Genomic DNA, 21,291 nt, shown 5'->3' with positions numbered 1-21,291 from the left:
AGGAAAAAAACTGAAACATCACACTGGCTCAGCCAGCAGCTTCCTTAATAATGTAAGGCTAAGGGAATATCCTGTGGAAACAACAGCCCTCTAAGAAAGCCAAATCCAGAGTTCAAAAAAAAAAAAAAAAAAAAAAAAAAAACCCCAAACCACTCTTTTTTATAACATTAGGAGCCAATTGTCATGACTTTATATATAAGCATCTAAATCGGTAAAAATGCTTTGTTACTATGCTTGTATATACAAAACCTCACACTTGGAAAACTAATAACTTTGAAAATGACTGAATTCTTGGGAAAAAATAGCCAGTTTCTTCTTGGACTTTTAGCAGAACAGTAGTCCGAAATCTAGCTGATAAATTTTTCATGTATATTGACTTTTTTTTTAAAGGCACGACCCAACTATGTTTAAATTCTTAACATTTACAAACTATTGAATAACAAACTGACATTTTAATTCCTGTCAGATAAAGTAACACTTTCCTCTATATTTTGTTGTAGTCCTCATTTTTCAAAGATTTGATATTTTGTTCTTACTTGTTGGACTCAGCATAAATTATGGCACGTTGAGAAACTATAATTTGAACCTCTCCTCATCCTAAGAAGGCTCTGGCTCTCTCATGCCATTTTTGCTGTTTCTCCTGGACTGCTTCTATGGTTTTTTGTTTTTGTTTTAATGAAGTGAAAGAGTAGCATCCCTTTATTTTTTTTTTTCAATGAATTTTAACATTCTCTTCACCATACAGGGTGTTTTAAAAATACATTTTTAGAAGATAGGTTATAGTTATAAATAACCAAAATAAACAATGAGATTCAATTGCATATATCCAGAATTTATTTCTGTGCAAGGATATTCAGCCTGCAGAATAAATGTATTAATGTATGTGAATTCATAGGCTCAGATTGCTGCTGGAGTTGAAATAATTACTAGTGTTATATGAGCCTCTTTTATGGGGAAAAAAACTAATTTTAGGATTCTAGCACCTTACTTTTCCGTTTATTCCTAAGCCTTATTGTTTATAGTTATCTTTGCCAGCCTTGCTATTAATAGTAAGCTGCCACCAAGATGGCTGTGACAGGTTTCAGATGGCCCTTCATTGTCACCGCCTTCGTGTGGCTTCATACTGTTCATCTTCAGAAATGCATTTTCCCTGTTTAGTAAGTGTGTCTGGTATTTAGATATTCTGACAGCAGATGTCACTCGCCTTCACCCGCATTTACGGTTATTTAAGTAAATAAAATATAACAAATACCAAGACAGCTTAGAGTTGAAAAATGAAACCTTATCTGATAATATTATAGAAATAACCTTCTTATTACAAAAGTAACAATTGTTCATTTTTGGGAAGTTAGTATGGTTTACAGAAGCACAAAGAAGAAAATAAATTCTCAAGCGTGCTCCTCCCTGCAGAAGATGAGTCTGTAGTAGCCTGGGATACATGTGTTCTGGTAGACTGAGGTAGACAGCCATCTATAGACAGACGGATGTTGTCTTCTGTACTCAAGCACACATTATAATACCTTTAACTTTCAAAAGTTGACACAAAGGCATTCTTAATTATCAAGGGTCACTTGTGAGGACTGAAGCAGAGCACAATTTTTAGGCAGACGTTTATCTAAATCTAAAGAATGAAACTCAGATTGACTTTTCCCTGTCATAGCTAGGAATTAAATTCCCAACTAAATAAGCTGGATAAAATTTCCTAACTCACTTGGTATGGTAGGTTGGTATTAGAATCCATGTCTCTTGCCTACTTTCCTTAACATTTTTTATGCAGAGGGGAGAGTCTACTCTTTGCCTTTGAGGCCTGTTTTCCTTTATTATATTTATCCCAAAGCTCAAAGGACTAACCCAGGACTAACCTTGTCTTGTTCAAATCAATTTAATACATCAAACCAACTAAAAGCAATAACCTTCAAATAAGACAGACTTGGGTTTTAATCCTTTCTATACTACGCCATGGGTAGGTGACCATATAAGTAACTGTTGCTTCTCTGTGGTCCTTCTGTCTATCTGTGAGATGATGTGGGAGCAGTTCCTGCTGTGACCCTTTAATCCGGTTCCTCAGGCGTGGTGACCCCCAACCATAAAAGTATTTCCGTTGCTACGTCATAACTGTAAATTTGCTACTGTTGTGAATAGTAATTGTAAATATCTGTATTTTCCAATGGTCTTAGATGACTTCTGTGAAAGGGTTGTTCAGTCCCCAGAGGGTTTGCTACGCATAGGTTGCCTCAAACATCTACTGTCCTGTGAGAGAACACAGAAGTCAGGCGCTGTCTGGCCCTGAATCTGCGACCCTGTCTCTTCTTACTTTGCAGCTAGTTTCATGAAACACTGTAACATGAAATCCTATCCTAAGTAGAAACTGAAACAGGAATTTTTAAAGTTTGATCAAGCTTGAAAAGTCAGACATGGCAGCTCTGATTGCTAGTGGAAATTAGTACAGATGCCAACATGTGAGCATCGGGGAAGCTGCTGGTCAGGAGCCAGTAGAGAGCCAGAGCTCCTGAGGGTTCCTGAGAGGTATCCCAGAGAGCCAGATGCTCTGGTACCAATCCTCGCAGAACTACAAATGCTTGTACTCAGAGGTGCTCAGTGTCCAGGCTAGAGAATATGATGTAAGGGACCATCAAATATGACGAGATCCCTCCCCTGCAGCACATAAACAAAGCGAGGTGGAAAACAAAACAGAAAGCCCGCATGATAATCCTCTGCAGTATACTGCTTCATGAAAGAACATTTTAGCCCAAATGGGGAAAGCTGTGCCAAGAAAACTGAAGGCAGGCAGGCTGAGCCAAATTAGAACAGAGTAAAAAATTTGTCATACCTTTGTAATTCACACAGCAGCCTTCTCAGCTCAACCACAAGCTGTCCAGATGTTAGCCATCTGACTCTTTATAGCCATGGTCTGTTTTTCCTTTAAAGCCCCCTTTCCTCCTCAGCGTTCCCAGACCTGCCGTGTTCCTCTGGAATTGGAACCCAAGTTGAATGAAGAAGAATGAATCGTCTGCTCAGTTTGCAGGGCCAACTTCTCCCTTTCAGGAGAAACATTTTGAGACCTCAGATTCTCTGATTCAATTTACACCATAGCAAGGAAATTTAGCCAAGTAATTGGCTAAACACTAAACTTGGCCTAGAGTAGAAGCTTTGACCAAATGATTATGGGTTGCTTGAGCAAGCCAAATGACTTAACTGTTCTGTAGCAATTTAATTGAGCTATTCCTCAGTTTCTCCCATGGCAAAATGAAGATAATAATACTGACCTCAAAGTAATAAATGAGATCATGCATATCGCACACTAGCCAGCTCCCAGTACCTACAATATGCATTGATTGTTTTGTTTAAAATCTCCTTTATTCCCCCCCCTCCTTTGAGTTCCATTGAAAAAAGCTCTCAAGATGGTGATAGATAACAGGAGAACCTTTTTGTATCGATTTAATGATGACCCTGTCATTTATTCAGTATTGGCTCCAAAGCAGAATGCAGCTGGGCTTTAGATCTGAAGATGATACCTGAATGCTCCAGTACTGGAACTGGCCAGCAGAGAGGCCAGAATGGTCAAAGGACAAGCTGCATAGTTTCTCAAGCCAGCTGCCAGTTTCTCAACTCAATCTGTGGCCAGCCCCATCCATCCATACTCCACTGAGAAAATGGTTCTCAAAAATGGAGGAACGGTGTGTAACAAACAAACCCCCAACCGAATGTGGAGAGATGGCTCAGTGGTAAAGAAGACAACCTGTCCTTGCAGCGGACCTGGATTCAGTTACTAGTATCCAGGGCAGGGAGCTCCCAACTGCCTACAGCCCCAGCTTCAGCCAGATCCAATGGCTCTGTTGTCACAGGCACTATTATTCACATGCATGTGCAAGCACACACACTCACACACACATACACACACTTAAAAACAAACAAACCAACCAACCAAACACTTCCAAAGCATGAAGGATGGAAGTTCAAGCAGAAAGTGTGCCAACAGTGTCATAGATCAGAGTTCAAGGAAAATGAGTCACTATATAGTTTCCAGTTTGCTTTCATTTAAATACAAAAGTAAAAGTAAACCACAAACTCAACTACTGATTATTTTTTTTAAATCAAAACAAAATTAAACAGAACAACATTTAAAATGGTGCTTATTCTAAACATAAGGCAGCAATATTATTTAGAGGAACCCCGGGGAGGTCCTCTCTGCAGTAAATAGAATCATGACCTTTGCTGACACTGAATGTCAGTGCATTTGATGGGCAGCATAAAACCTGACAGTTCCCAAAATGATCTTGTCCAGTGACATGTGTGGCACAACAGCAGCTGTGACTGTTTTCGGTAATGGAGAAGTAATTAGTGTATGACACACAATGCTGAAAAATGTCTGTGTTTGGTTGTAAAAATATAGCAATATATAATAGCATTCTTTCTTGAGTTTTTAAATATATGGGTAAACAGATGTCTGAGGTAGCTCCTGGATCTAGCTACTTAGTTTTTTATTCTAAAATAATGCTAATATCTGGGCACTGCCCCAACAATGTGACTCGTGAAGAAGTCCAGAATATTCCTTATAAAATTCCTTAGGGTATTGATCCTGGACTGTGCTGCTAATACTGCATGGCAGTGTTGGCCTTTAGGCCTTGTATCTTTATCTGACCTTTAAAACACTTATTTTCAGTGTGTGTGTGTGTGTGTGTGCACGCACACACACACACACACACACACACACACGCATGTGCAAGAATGCAGGTGCCTAGGGAAAATGTCAGATCCTCTGGAGCTGGAGTTACAGACTATTGTGAGCCATATGATGTGGGTGTTGGGTACTGAACTGGAATCCTCTGCAAGAGCAGCTTATGTTTTTAGCCCCTGAACTACCTCTTCAGCCCCAGTTCTGACCTTATTTATGCAAGACTAGACCAAATGATTTCTGATTCAACATTTGTGTGCCTTGGTAAAATACACGACAGAAGAGGTTTCAAAGCCAGACAACACGTCTTACCACTGTGGAATTGCTGTAAGGAACGCATGAATCAAATTCGTCCAACAAGTAGTTATCAGGCTTCTGCGCTGTAAGAGGTAGTCTTTTACATGCTTGTAGTAGAGAGTGACGATGCGAGAAAAATATGTCTGTTATCCTGAAGGTGACATTTTAGTAGTGGCAGGCTGCTAAAATACATAAAAATGTTTGAAAATAATGATATAAAAGTTAGTGGAAGTGGTGATTGCAGAAATGTGTGTGCATTTACACGAGTGCACATGTGGGTTTTATACAGGATCCATAAAGGGATGCTGAAATTATATTTGGTCAAAGACATGAAAGAGATACAGGAACTAGCATTACTGATATCTGGTATAGGGAAATGCTAGGAAGCGGAAGCGGGAAGAGATATTTATGAGTTTCCTATGGCTACTGTCAAATGACAATAAATTTGGTGAAATCAGAAAGTCAGGGATAGATGTGTGGCTTAGTGACAGCATTTTCAGAATACACGTGACACAATGGGTTCTACCAAAATCAGTATCTCTCTGAAAACAGTGGGCTGGCCGAGCCAAAGAGGTCTAGCTTCTGTCGATTTCTAGTAGCTGCAGCGTTCCTTGGCTTATGGCCACAGCATCCCAGTTTATCATCCTCAAATACCCCTCTGCTTTATCCTTTCATTACCTTTTTCTTGTTTGTATCAATGGCCTCCTGCCTATCTGTTATAGAGCCCGTTGAATCATATTTAAGGGCCATTCAGATTACCCTAGATAATCTCTCCATGTCTAAATGCCTAACTTAATCATGTCTACAGTGGCTTTCCTGGAAAGGGTCACATTGGCAAGGCTGCAGTTGCAGTTCAAAGATGGGGCACTTGCACAGCTAGCAGGGTAGGGCTCTGGGTCCGAGTCTCAGCCAGGCAAAAACGAGAACAAAACAGGATCACAGAAATAGATTCCAGGGATTGTGACTGGTATATCTTTGGCCAGTTTATAGTGTACCACAGTGAGTACACACGAGATATTTTGAAACAGTAGGAAGGCCATTATGGACAAAGAACAATAAGCAAGAAGGAGATACAATGAGAAAAGACCAAAGCCAACAGTGCCGAGATCCTGTGAGGCTGTGTAGACCGTGATCAGAACCTGACCTCTTGCCAAAATTGAAACAGGGACATAAGCGACAGTCTGAGCAGACAAGCTATATGACACAGGACTTGTGCTTTAACAGAAACTACTATAGCTTGAGTGAGGCCAGTGAGCAGGCTTGGAGTCTAGCTAGACTTGGAAAACAGAAATGACAGGATATGCTGATAGATCATATAAGAGGTACAAGTGATAAATGTTTACTAGTGGATGAACAGATAAAGAAAATATACATGTACACACACACACACACATACACACACACACGAATATTGTTCAGCCTTCGAAAGGAATGAATCCTGCCATTCCCATCAGCATAGGTGGAACTAGGTTACATTAAATGAAGAAGGCAAACATAGAACTACATGTTTTTGTTCCATGCTATTGTTACAGTTGGGGCCTTTGTGAGCTGATGTCCTACAACAGAAGACTAGGCCCTGCTGGCAAAGAGTGGGACATGGAAGCTGGTCATAACGGGTAGTAAGACATGCATAGATGGAAGGAATAAATTCCAGTGTCCTACAGAACAGGAGAGTAACCCTAACTCATAATAACTTACTTCTATTTATGCTTATTAAATATTATGCAAATATATGCATGTTATTCTTTTTAGTTTATTTTTTCAGAATTTTTTATTGAGTAATATATTAATTCCTCCTCTTTTCCCTCTAACTCCTTCCATGTCCTTACTCTCAAAATGATGGGGCCCATCATTATTTAATTATTATTATGACATGCATATAGATTTATACATATAACCAGCTGAGTCCCTTTAGGGTTGCTCTTATGTATAAGTGTTTATGTCTGGCTCTTTGAGATTGGATAGTCTATCAGGGGGCCAATCCTGGAGAAGACTGATTCTCCCTTTCCTAGCAGTTGTTAATTTCCTGTAACTTTTTGTCTAGAGATGGGGCCTTGTAAGATTTCTTTTCTCCCCATTGGTGTGTCAGCTGGTATAGTCCTTAAGAAAAAAAAAATATGTGTGTGTATATATATATTTTCACTTTTCCTAAAGTGAAACCTTTCACCTTTTCTGAACATTTTCTGTCTTCTTTTTCTTCTTCTCCTTCTTCTTGTTCTTCATCATCATTGAACTGTAAGAGGTATTCAAAATTACTTAATTAAAAATGCAAAGAAATAATAAGTGGAGATGGAAATGCTTTTTACCTGGATTTGTTCAGTACTCATCACACCCATGCACTGAAATATTGCACTGTATGCCTGAAAAACATACAATTTAAAACAAGATTTGGAGGGAGGAATGGATGGCTTCGATTTTTTTTTTAATTAGCTTAAACTTTCAGGATAGCATCCTATTAACTGAGGTGGAAAAGTCTAGCGAGGAGCTGTTTTGGAGTGCCCAGGGGCTTCTGTTTGTATGTGTTAAATGCAAGGAGCTCATTAGAATCCTGAGAGGAAATTGTGGCGGGGGGGGGGGGGGGAGACAAAGCAAGGGTATTATAAATGTGCAAGGCGGTATGCACCTGGTGTTAAGGACTTGGAAAGCAATGGCTTTCTGGACTTAGTGAGAGCAAAGAGCAAGATGTGATGCAAAGACAAAAGCCCTGAGTGCACCTGCTTGAAAAGTGAAGAGCGCGCACGTGCCACTGCCAGGGAGCCACTGATGGGAGCCAGAGAACAAAAAGAGAGGTGTTTTCAGGCAGAGATGTGAGCAGGAGATTTCAAACCAGAGGTGATGACTGCACCGAGCATTTCCTAAAGGTGACATAGGATGAATGTCTGAATGTATGTACCATTTGTAAAAGAGAAGTGAGAGATGGGACCTGGAGCAATGGAAGCTTTGGACAAGGCTTTTGCAAAAGAGCTGTAAAGAGGCGAGAAGACACAGTGAGGTGATTGGTACTTACAGGGAGTCTCAAGTGTTTCAACGGTTGTCCGCACCTGTCCCCTGGCAGCTGGGAATTCATCTCTAGCAATTCCAGCGAACAGGGATGGTGAAAGGTAGCAGAGCTGGGGGAGGCGGTGCTCACGTCTTCCTCTCTGGTCTTACACTGCCTCTTTGAGAAAGAAGATTGGTTGTCATCTGACAGAGTAGGAGCTCCAGTGCTGGAGCTGGACGCCAGACACTGCATGAAATATCTCCCCGGAAGATGAACAGATGTCCCAGGAAATAGAGAGTAAATATCAGCAGAAGTGTGTGCCTATATGGGGTTCATGGTCTAGGATTTAGAGGCAGGCAACCTGGTGTATTTCTAAAATGATTTTCCAGCCATAGGAGCACAATGTGGAGTCTGGAGGTGCAATTTGTGTCAGTCAGTTATGTCACGGCATGGACTTGAGGGTAAACGTAAAGAAACTATACTAGCGAATGACTCCTTTAAGCTACATAAAGCAGAAGTGAGAACACCAAGAGTGAATTCAGACCAGAAGGTTATGAATGAGCAATTCTGGTGCTATGCCAGCTGGGTATGGGGTATGGTAAGAGTGATTGAGACAATGTAGAACATGAGACAGGAACTCAGGAAATATCTATGTGACCTGAAATTACTATTAAAAAAAAAAAAATGTTACAGTTTTACCCTGAGGCAGCATCTAAAACTATCAAGAAACTGTATAGAACAGCCAGACCCTAGAGGGCTGCTTTGATTTGCCTGTGACTGCCCTCACAATCTTCATGTGTTGGGATCTTGGTCTTGAGTATGGTGGAGGAGGTAGGGCTTACTGTAATGCTATTGGGCCAATAGGGGCCCTGCCCATTAGAAAGACTCCAGGATAGTTCGCACAGAAAGGACAGTTATAAAAGATTCAACCCAGCCTTTGCTCATTCTCTGGATGCCTCTCTTGCCCAGGATCAGGCTTCCAGCATGGTGTGATAATCAGAGGTTCACATGATTATGGATTTCACACTCCCTAAAACAATAGTTAAGTTAGACTCTTGGTTTCTTGAGACAGGGTCATATGCCTCAGAGGTTGGTATTAAATTAGCTATGTAGTTGTCTTTACATTCCTGGTCCTCCTGCTTCTACCTCCCAAGTGCTGGGACTGTAGGCATGTTCCCATTACGCCCGGGTCTCTTAAAAAAAATACACTGTCTAGTTTCAAGAACTTTGGTAAAGTGATAAAGGGCTCAGACTGATAAATATATAGATATATATGGAGGAATATGGTGACATGAGCTTCAACATAAAGATGCTTCTCGTGGAAGACAGCTTTGGGTGTAAGAATAAGGAACAAGGAGAACACAGGTATCACCTGGCCTCACGATGTCAGCACTATGGAAAAAAAAACAGTACCACATAAGGATTGTACAGGAATCTGTGTTCAGAAGGGTGTGGACAAGTGAGAAAATATTTAGAGAAAGGGTAGACAAGAGATTTTTAAAATACAGATGCAGTGTTTGATCCAGAAGGCACAATGGAAATGATTTTATGAACTGGGACTTGAGGGAAGATGGTACCATAATGGCTGGCATATCGACTGATGTGACAGAGGGAGCTTGGGTGAAAAGGGGGCATTGACTGAAACACGCGAAGTAGCTTACATAGACTGAAGTAAACCGGAGGGGTATATATCTCAATTTTCCCTCAGAGGTCTTGTTTTCCATGCATTATCTTAGAGTCATGTCCAACTTAGCATTTGGCCTGTGATTAGAATGACTTATAAGCCATTCCTCTAAATGACATAATGACATCAGAACTAGTAGCTATAAGGCACATGATGGTGTTAGGTGAATATTCAGGCATATGAAGGAGTGAAAACCAAGGTGGCTTTATTTCAAGCATGAGGGAGTTCAAGTTTCACCCAGTACAAGTAATAAAGTCAAGGGCTCAAGTTGGATGCAAGCATATAGCTATGTGTTTATATTTGAGTGGGCTTAGGTTTTCTTAATTAAAAATAGATTAGGAGTGCATAAATTCAGATTAATATTTGAGGGACTTTGAATGGTTTTGAGCCAAAAATGGGAAGATACTAACTCCTTTTTCACAAAGTTGGCAAATTATGTTTATCCAAGTATGAAATACTGAAGCATCAGAGTTCTGTTAGGTACTTCAGAGAAGAAAGACTTCCTTTGGTTCAGTTTCCAAACTTTCATGCGTAGCAGCTTAGCCCTGGTGACCTAGTCTGTGGGAAGGTAACTTGTCGTGGCAGGAGGAATAGACTGAGGCAGAGCTGCTCATCACGTGTTTGCTGGTGAGCAGAGCAGGGATCTGGGATGGGATAAAATCATCACTATCCGATCCTCTCTCAACGATCAGTTCTGTCAACTGAGGACCAGGTCTTAAACACATTAGCCTTTGGGGGATGATCCCTTGATATCCTAACATGAAAGTCAACAGATGATGTTGGCATTCCTTTGTAAGTATATCCTGACTCCAGCCCTGTGTGCTCCACCCCCACTACTACCACACTAGTCCAAAGCACTGCACCTTCTGCTCTGTATCATAGCAAATCTATCCTAGTCTAGCTCATGGTACCCAGTTGCAGTCCACCGTGGCAGCAAAGCCACACAGCAGAAACTTGAGGCATCCGTTCACACTGTCTCCACAGTCTGGAGGCCAAGAGAGACAAATGTCCATACTCCTACTCCCTGTGCTCCCACTTTCTCCTTTTTGTTCAGCCCAGAACCCCAGCTAATGGAATGGTACAGCCCATATTCATGAACTCACTATGTAGACCAGGGTAGCCTCGAACTCATAGACATTCACCTGCCTCTCTACTCATTAGTGGGATTAAAGGTGTGTACCACCACCATGCCTGGCTCAAGCTTGTCACTTTCAAATCCTATCAATGCTAATTCTGGTGCCTAAAGCTTTGTGTTCATCTCACAGTGCAAGATGCATTTAGTCTATCTCACACAGTCCCCAAAGTCTCAACATCTTAAAATTGTTCAAGAGAATCTCTTCTGAGATTCAGGCAATCTCCCAACTGCAAGCCACTCTAAAATAAGAAACTCAATTTACACACTTCCAGTATACAACGGCACAGGGTAAACGTTTCCGTTTCAACAGAGAGGAAGGAGGAGGAGAGTAAGCAGAGAGCAGGCAAAGCAAAACTAAGCACCAGGACAAACACCAGCTTTATACCTGGTATTTGGGGGCTCGTGATAGAATGCCAGATTTCTCTTCATTGTGCTAGTCTCTGGAACAATTAAGACTGTTTGTGCTGGAGCTCCTTTATCTGAAAGTGTAAACTCATTCAGGCACCTTTTCCTCACCAAACAGAAACTTCTACTCCCATCGCTGTTCTCTCTCACTATAGACCTAAATAAGAGCAGAGAACTGCAACCAAGCTGCAGCGTGAATGTTATTCTGTCTTGAAATTTCTTCCACCAAAAGTAGTCCATCACTTTTGAGTCCATGTTTCTAGACCAGGGACAGAATGAAGCCAGGTTCTTTGCAAGAGTGTGTTATAAATGATACTCTAGCCTAGTTCCTCATAGAGTTGCCATCCTCTCTGAAACGTCACGCATCAGGGCTCTACCGTATACATCTCTAGTGCCATCATTGTCTCCTGAACTCCCCCCTGTATGGCCCATTAGGTTCTGCTTATAGGAATCTAGAATTTCTCTAACTGACAGCACTAAACTCTTAGATGTTCCTCTCTGATTTATTTGTAAAGGCTTATCTAGCACAGTGAAAGGCTGACTCCTTAGTACAAATTTCTGTACTAGCTACCTTGTTCGTCAATGTGTCCAAACATTTGACAAAAGAAACTTAAGGAAGGAAGGAAGGAAGGGAGGGAGGGATGAAGGAAGGTAAAAGACAGGAAAGGAGCAAAGGAGAGAGGGAAGGAAGAGAGAGAAGCTCTATTCTGGCTCATTCATAGCTTGAGTATAGTTCATCATTTCAGGGAAGACATGGTTACAGAAGAGTGAAGCAGCTGTTTAGATCCACAACTAGAAATCAGAGAGAGAGGGGGAGGGAGGGAGGGAGAAGGAGGGAGGGAGGGAGGGAAGGAGGGAGGGAGAGAGAGAGAAAGAGGGAGGGAGGGAGAGAGGGAGGGAGGGGGGAGAGATATGGATGCTTATATCTCATTTGCTTTCTCCTTTGCATTTAGTCCAGGCTCCCAGACCATGGAATAGTGCTGTTGGCATTCAGCACAGGTCTTCCCACCTCTGTGGAAATGCTCTCAGAGACATGTACTGCATCCTGTCTCCTTGGGGAGTCGAAATCCCCATCAATTTGACACTCAATATTGGTCTCACAGGGATCTGTCCATATCAGTTTTTTTATTTTAAACTGGGATTCTTGTTTTTTTATTGCTGCTTTTAAAAATGAGTTCCTTGTACACCAGGAACATTAAGTAAGTCAGCTGAATAGTTGGCAAATATGTATTCTAGTCTATAGGTGCTCCTTCACTTTCTTTTTCTTTGGAAAAACATCCATTCTTTATTTCCTGTGTGATGAGGCAGTTAGAGGACAACCTGCAGGTATTGGCTGTCTCCTTCCATCGTGTGGGAGCCAGAGATAGAAGTGAAGCTGTCAGGTTAGTGAACTACTCAAAATCTAGTTTCTAAGCCAAAACAGTTTCATAGGAAGCTTTTATCAAATAGAATATATATGTATACAGGCTATATATAGAATATATGTACATACATATCACAAGCTGGCTTTCATATACAACCCAGGACTACCAGCCCATGGATGGCACCACCCACAATGGGCTGGGCCCTACCCCACTGATGGCTAATTGAGGAAATGGCTTACAGCTGGATCTCGTGGAAGTATTTCATCAACTGAGGCTCCTTCCTTTGTCATACTTCTAGCTTGTGTCAAGTTGACACAAAAACCAGCCAGCACACCAACCTTGAGTGTCATTCCTCCTGTGTCCTCCACCATTTTTTTTTTTTTTTGGACAGGTCTGGTTTTAGAAATGCCAGAAGTATATAAAGTCCACCAAGGAAAGCTTCAGGAGCTAGGACAAGAGAGAGACCACACCTGCCGCTGGTGGCAGAACTGTAGAGGAGGGCTGGTCCAGTCTTTTGAAAGCCACATGATGCCACACCAGCTATGGGTGCTGGACATGGAGATATAGGGGCTACTGTTTACATCTCAGATTGTCATGTCTTTTAGCTCCTTCCAGTTTTTTTTAAAGGTTTGTTTTTTATTTTACACGTGAGAGTGTTTAGCCTTCATGTGTGTATGTGCAGCACACACATGCCTGATGCCCACAGAGGTCAGAAGATGTTCTACTTCTAGGAACCGGAGTTATAGATGGTGGTGAGCACCATCTGGGTCCTGGGAATGGAACCCAGGTCCTTTGCAAGAGCAGCAAGCGACCCTAACTTCTGAGCAGTCTCTCCAGTCCCTCCTCCCTCTTCCTGCTTTCTGTCACATAGGAACTGTCCTGAACAAGTCTCTTGTGTTGCTAATATCACCTTAGCATCTTCTTCTCAAGGAAACATGCAGAGCAATATAATGAGTTAAAACCAAACCATAGAACATTATACCACATATGTATAGTAAAACATTACACACATGCTGCCTTGTAAATAAAAGTTTTATGGTTAAAAATCACCAACCTTAAAAAATATGAATGTGTGATGGCTGCCTGCAACCTTGAAACTAGGGAGGCTAAGCCATGCAGATTTCAGGAATTAGCTGGCTAGTCAGCCTAACTATTTGGCAACTTCTTTTTTTTTTTTCATACACCATGTTTATTCTGTTTTATTTATCTCTTTTTAAAGACTATTCTTTATAATTACTTAAAAATATTTTTTATTAATTTATTCTTGTTACATCTCAATGTTTATCCCATCCCTTGTATCCTCCTATTCTTCCCTCCCTCCCATTTTCCCCTTATTCCCCTCCCCTATGACTGTTCCTCAGAAGGACTTCCTCCCCCTGTATATGCTCATAGGATATCAAGTCTTTTCTTGGTAACCTGCTATCCTTCCTCTGAGTGCCACCAAATGGTATATACTCACTTATATCTGCATACTAGCAAGGAGCATGTCCCATGAAAGCCTTTACTCACCAGGAAACTGGGACAGAGGGGAGGATATCCTATTGGGACTCTAGATGAGAGAAGCATGGGAGAATAGCAAAGTAGAAGGATCCAGAGGGTCCTAGAAACCTACAAATAGAACAATATGATAGGCAGATTTGGGCCCAGGGGTCCCGCTCAAACTAAGGCACCAGCCAAGGACAATACAGGCGGTAAACTTTAAACCCCTACCCAGATCTAGCCAATGGACAGAATATTTGACAACTTCTAAACCAGTGAGAAACCCTATCTCAAAAACATCAACCTACATAATACCACTCAACACTGTTCTCTGACATCCACACAAGTGTACAGGTACTCACACACACACACACACACACACACACACACACACACACACACACACGGACATGCATGGAGACACAAGAAAAATAAACAGCAACTATAAATATCTGCATTTGCTATTTACTTACCAAAACAGAATTAAAAGCTGGCTATACTTATAGTATATATTCCTTAGGCTTTTACATGGTCTCACTGTGTCAGACATTCATCAAACAGTATCTACATATTAAATATCATATGCTTCTGATTTGAAGTACACACTGAATGTCAAGGTCAGCAGAGGAAAATTTTTAAAAAGTCTTTGAAGTTCCTCAAATTAGACAAACCAATGAATATTTTTAAAAACATGTTTTTGATGTTTTAAGATCAGAGAGCATAGGACACATATACACATGTTTAAATATTTTAAATAAAATAATCACTATGGGGGCATACAGTCATTTAAACATAAGGGATTAAATCCAAGGACATAGTGCAAATGACCGGGGACTAGTACTGTTTACAGTGGCGGGGGCTGGTGTGCCTAATGTGGTGGTACTGCAGGACTCAGATCATCTGAGCTGCCACCGCGCTGTGTGACCCTGATAATGCTCTGCACACTCACATCCCCCTAGGAGTGTCTTGCAAACCAGCAATAGACTTGCAAGATGTCTGGCTAGCATTTGGGCAAAGTTTGTGGTCATAGATCTTTTCTCTTGGCGCTTCAGCGTTCCACAAAGTGCGTACGGGTTATGACATCACTGCCGTTGTCACTGTACTTTAAGCAGACAATTACAAGGTTCATCTGGAAGAACTACGATACGGCAACCAGTAACAGTTGTGTGGAAAGCAGATTTAATGGCCCATGCTCTTTTTCACTTGCTTTGGCAAGAAAGATTCCCCTTCCCTTCAGAGTGTTATCAGATTTGGGCATAGGGCATGCAAGAAAGCCACAGAGGGGAACCTATTCCAGTAAAGGTAACATTAAAAATATACAGACATTTAAAAAGAATAGTTATCTTGAGTATATGAGTAATTAAAGTTTTAGAGTTAGTTTCACAATCAAAATTAATCAAACCATCTGGTTTTCACCAAAAAGTCAAATAAAATGCAGTTGCACTTTCGATTTTAAGAAATTTGTGGAAATAAACTTAAAAATCACACGTGCTTTACTTCAGAAAAATAACTTACCACTGTGATTTTATTCTAGAATTATGAATAATTAACATACCCTAAAGAAATATCTGACATTTTCTTAATATGTCAGCTAGATTAAAAGGTAAAGTATGAGACTGATTCATTAACTTAGGATCACCATATAAAGAGTTAAAGAAATCTTTTTGCACTAAAATTAATGAGTATGATTTATAGATCTGGGGACTACTTTGAAAGTAAAGGTAAACTGAGCCTTAAAAGCATCATTGGAACATTTCTTGGCTCTCCCGGCTGCAGGTCTACTTGGCTCCTTTTGTCTGTTTTAATCACTATAACCTTCTTCCTGCCTCTCCAGGATGCCGAAGTGAGAGTGGCATAGGTGGTGTGTTGGGGGCCATGGTGCCCCCCGGAGCTGCTCTGCCAGCTGCTTAATTGGCTCAGCTACCGTAACTCAGGGTGAACTCTTCCAGAGCGAGACTCTTGTCACATTAGCCTTGGTGACACCTTTGATCGCTTATGGTATTTTTTCCCTCTGAATCTCAGAGGCGTGCATGATTATGCAGAGAACTCAACTATATTCATATTGTTTTTTTTTTTTAAAGACAATTTAAAACATTTAAAAATTCAGTTCCACTTATCTCCAAATTTGTTTCCTTTTGTGAAGAGAGAGAGAGAGAGAGAGAGAGAGAGAGAGAGAGAGAATACCTATCTATTCTCCTTCAGAAGAATAAAACAGAATTTTATTTCATGATTTCTTTTCCTTTTTCAGATCTTTTAGATAGGATCTTGCTATGTAATCTTGGCTGGCTTGGATATAGACTATATATACCCAACTGGCCTCAAGCTTGCCGCCATCCTCCTGCCTCTGTCTCCTGAGTATGTATCACCATGCCTGGCTTTCATTTTATAATTTCTAGGCTCTTTATGACTTAACAATATCTGAACTACAGTGATCAGGTATTAAAGTGAACATAAGGGGCCCTTACTACTTACCCTAATAATTAATATCTGCTGCTGTTGTAATCCAAAGGTATCAATGTTATGCTCAACACCACATGTCTTTTTATTTCCCATCTTTGCGTTATTATTGAGTTGCTTATTCCTTGTCTCCCCAAATCACCTGTTGGTCCCAGGATGCCTGAACTCCTTTCTATTACTGCATTCCAGGAAAATGGAATGTGCTACCACTGCTGAGCAATGGTATGAAGGAATGAACTTTTAAAATGCTGATTCCATTCTGCTTGTCTTCTCACTATGGATAATACAATCGCCCAACACTGTTGTTGTGCGTATTAGAAAATACAGGAGGTGTGTTTCTCGACTAATTCCTTGTGGATAACTTGGTGCCTTGTCCTTTCCTGGTGGTCCTCTAAATGTGTGAGGCACATTTCAGAAATTTGTTAAAATGGAGGCATCACTAGCATTTATAAATCCATGTCAAAAATGTTAGACGCCCAGCAACGAGCAAGAGAGCCTCACAATAAACAATGGCGTCGCATGAGTTTGGGAGTTGAGTTTTTTGTACATCCATGTACATGAAAACCTGTTTATGTAATACTTACATTGAAACTGAACCCCACAGTATACAAATAAAAACAAAGTGTGTTTGAGGTCTCTGACTCTCTCAGGCCAGGGTCTCACTGTTGCCCAGGATGGCTTCTAACTGCTGTGTTCAGCCTGTCCTCATACCCCAGCCTCCTTAACTGCAAGGATGCTAGGAACAATTACCATGAGCGAGTCAGATAAAGATTGAAGTTAAAACAAGAATATTTATTTATTTATGTATTACCCCTTCCCTTGTTTCTGAAATTATTAGATATTTGCGTCTTTGCGTCTTTCTTTCTTTTTTCTTTTTGTCTTTTGGACAAATTTCCTAATTTTTTTGTACTTTGGCTTGTGTGTGTGTATAAAATGTGATTATGATTGAGTCCCAGTATAGATAATGTTCATGCAACTTAATGATAAAAATAATTACAACGACTTCAATGTAAATACTAGTGTTAATTTCTTAGAGTTTAAACTTGTTTTCTTGTCTCTCTTTTCCTGATATCAGTTAGAGTGAGTTATCTTATTCCTTTCTTTTCTTCCCAGTGAGTTTGACAGATTTTGTGTTTATTCTTTTAACATGCATACTTAACATAGAATTGAAAAGCTATATTAGTGCCAATAACATCTGTGCAAACAGGACAAAGACCTTGACGGACTTAAATCTAAACAATGGCTTTAAACATAAATGCAATTGATGCTTATTTTTAAAATGATTTTTTTGTCTTTGTTACTTTTCTATTATTGGGAAGAAATACCATAACCAAGGCAAGTCGTAAAAGAAAACATTTATCTGGGTTCACAGCTTCAAAGCTTTCCAGTCCATGATTATCAAGCCAGGAGCTTGGCAGAGGACGACAACAGACAACACTGGAGCAGTAGCTGAGAGCTTACACCTTGAGCCAACAGGAGAGAGGGAAGAAAGAGAGTGAGGGAGGGAAGAAGGGAAGGAGAGGAAGGGGGTGTTGAAATCCTAGAAAGATCTTTTCGTTTTCTCTTGGGCTGTAACATGTCAGTTCATTGTCTTGTAGACTTTCTTTGTTCATTGATTTTTATGGGTACTTTTTTTTGCCTTGACTGATTTTAAGATTGTATTTGCTTCTGATATCCTGTAGTTTATGTAAAATTGGTTGAGATGGGAAACTTTTATTTATCGTTCTTTAATCCTGGCTCTTTAGAAATCTTCTTTAATTAAAACAAGTTCCTAGCCATGATCTGTTCTTGTCACTCTTTCTCTTGCTTTGTGTTCTCTCTTGGAAATTCCTCTTAAGTGCACATTAGATAGTCACATTTGCCCTGCATGTCTGAGATGGTTATTTACTAGTTTCCATCTCTTTCTGAGGACTAACTTCCACTCTATTAATTAGCCCTTTAACTGTGCCTTGTGTTTTGGTTACCCAATCTATTCTGGCTTAGGTTTTTCTTTTCTTTTCTTTAAGATTCACTAAATTTATTTTAAAAACCATAAAATGTTTTTGTTTTTGTTTTTTTTACAAATGAGCATTAGGTTCTGCACACTGAACAAATGCCAGAGATATGTGTTCTATATAGCTCTGCAGTTCATACCCTAACCATGTAGACTATTACTTTCTTCCCTGTCCCCATGTCCCAATGTTACAGGAACTACAAAGCAAGGTGTCCACAATAATTCCATGGGGAGAATCTCTTTTTCTTAAACCACCTACAATGAACAAAATATAAAATTCACTCACTCTGCTGCTGTTTCAAAATTTCAATGTTAGTTTTTGCATGCCCTTCCCCCAACTCTGTTTGTAAGGAACTAAAACATTACATCTGGTGAACAGCAAAGGTTTCACTACACCTCAAACGCAGAACACCTATGAAGCAGAGGAATGTTGGCTTTTTAAACAGAAGCAGATTAAAAAAAAAAAAAAAAAAAAAAAAAAGATGCAAGACTCCTTCAGTTCTTCACTAGTCTTAGAAAAACTTCCCAGAATACTGTTTCACACTATAAACCAGGGAAAAAACCCTTGCATTAGAAACCTTCAGCATCTGCAAACTGCTTCATACTGACTGTTCTGCAGCAAATACTATGTTCTGTATCTGGTCCTATGTTCCTGTAATGGTAGTGATCCCATCTTCAGATCCTTCTAAAGGGTCATTAGTTTAGGTTGATGCTCCCGACTCATGACGGATTTGTTCAATACACTGACCACCTTTGCCATAATAGATCCAGCCAAATCTTTGGGAATAGTTATTTGTGTGGTAAATTTAGGTCCGCCAAGATCACCCCAGGAGCTACGGCCCCCTGCATAGGAATAATCATATCCAGAACCATGCTGTGGCTCATAAGCCATTTGCCATTCTGATGGGCTCCATGTGTCAATGGCAGAGTCCCAAGTTTCATCAGCACTGAACCCAACCATGCCGTCATAGTGGGCTCCAGGCATTCTTTTTCTGTCCTAAGCCCTCTCTGGGTGGTGGTGGTGGAGGAGGAAGAGGAAGATTCTGAGCTCTGCTCCCACCCTGACCACCTGAACCAGGGAGACGTGGAGGAGGTCCTCGATGAGGGCTCATATCAACACAGTCTCTTCTAGAATGAGGCATGGGATGTCCATCCTGACCAGGAGCAGTCCTTCTCTCAAAACCACCTCTTCGCTGCATGGGAAACCCCACAGGCCGTCCACACCGGTCATTGAACAGCATGGTAAAACCACTACAATCAGAGGTTTCATCATACAAGTTGGGACCATAGGGCTGTGCACGACCTTTGATGGGAGACCAGATAAAAGGTCAAGGATGATCTTGATGCACTCTACCACCCTATCAGGTTTTCCCCTCTGTCAGTAGAATGAGGGCAGCATTCCTGGAAAAGCTTGGTTGTTGTCTGAGTGTTTTCTCAAAGTTGGTTTTTTTTTTGTTTTTTGTTTTTTTTTTAATTTTAGCACCTTTAACACCAATAATTCCTCCTGCAAGACTTTGATGAATCAATCTCAACTTGTAGTCAAAGCCACTTCCTTTATAATGTTGGTATTTGAAGCATCCTGCAGCATCAGATTCGAGCAGGAGCTGGCTGGTTACAGTGGGTGATGGCAACTGCAGGCCCTCTTCCAAAGTAGTGATGATTTTCTTCAGAATTTTTCCAATCGTTTCTATATCAGCATTGATAGTCAGTATGTGCTCTCAGAGACACTGCTATCTGGGACTGAAACACTGGCATTGTAGTCTGTATGAAGAGCCATAATATTCTGCCCTCCTTTTTCAGTCATTGCTCCAGCATTCTTGCTCTGAAGCAAGATGCACAATTCAGCCATCTCATAAGTATTTCTAGGTCTTTTAAAGGCTTGTTCATCTTCCATATGTCCTGCAGTGTGTTTACCAAATTCACCATTGGTTTCGGTGTTGGGGAAGGTTTCTTCTGGCTGTTTGGTCTCCATCTTCTTAAATTAAATGAACGCACCAACTGCACAAGTCCTCCGTTGCCTCCCAGCTGTGGCCCTGGCTTATGTTTCTATCAGTGATTTTTATATTTCATTGTATTTTTCATTTTACTATTTTATATTTGGTTTGATTTTCACATTTTATAGAGGCAAGATTTTATGGTTTCCACCTTCTTTTCTAGTAAAAGAAAATTATTTGATAATGGTTTTAATCTTAAGCTCTTCAGATTCCCAGATTCTAGTTCTGACTTATGCCCAATCATTTTTGTTGTCTTCTAGTGTTTGTTATCAACTTATTTTCAGAACATTTAAGCTTATCTGTAGCAGTTCTCAGCTTCTGAGTGTAGAAGGACTAATATAAAGTCATTTTAAAATTGCTTTTGTATGGGTGCCCGATGTCGTGAGACCAGGATGTGGACAGTTTTAGGTGATCTTTTGGCACCAGAAAACTGTCACCCAATAACAGGAGTTCTGATTTCATTTTGTCACATGTCTTTAATCTGTTTTCCCTCTGAGATGGAACTGTGGGTGATAATAAATTTCCTTGACACACACACACACACACACATGTACATGCACACGCACACGCACACACACACACTGGATAATTTTCAGGTTGTTCACTGAGAAGACAGCTTTCTGAACAGCCTCCTTGATCCCAGTGCCTGAGGTCCAACTGCTGTGCGTGTGCACGCAGCAGCCCTCTTTCTCCATCTGTTCATGGGAAGCCAGCTCCGTTATTCTTAAGTGGAATTTCTTGGTGTGACGAGCCCCAGTCTCTGTAGGCCTGTCTGTGTTTATTGCCTGGTTTTTCAGTTGTACATTTAGCTTCATCGTCACCTGGAAT

General features: G+C 40.6%; 1 pseudogene; it reads right to left on the bottom strand.

Moving 5' to 3' along the window:
- Positions 1 to 18,981: 18,981 nt before the first annotated feature.
- Positions 18,982 to 20,441, bottom strand: LOC127190477 (heterogeneous nuclear ribonucleoprotein K-like; annotated as a pseudogene).
- Positions 20,442 to 21,291: the final 850 nt, after the last annotated feature.

This window comes from Acomys russatus, chromosome 6 (assembly GCF_903995435.1).
Source record: "Acomys russatus chromosome 6, mAcoRus1.1, whole genome shotgun sequence".
In the NCBI taxonomy this organism is placed as follows: Eukaryota; Metazoa; Chordata; class Mammalia; order Rodentia; family Muridae; genus Acomys; species Acomys russatus.
Note: the sequence above shows the minus strand (reverse complement) of the source record. Positions and strands in the feature narration are given on the sequence as shown.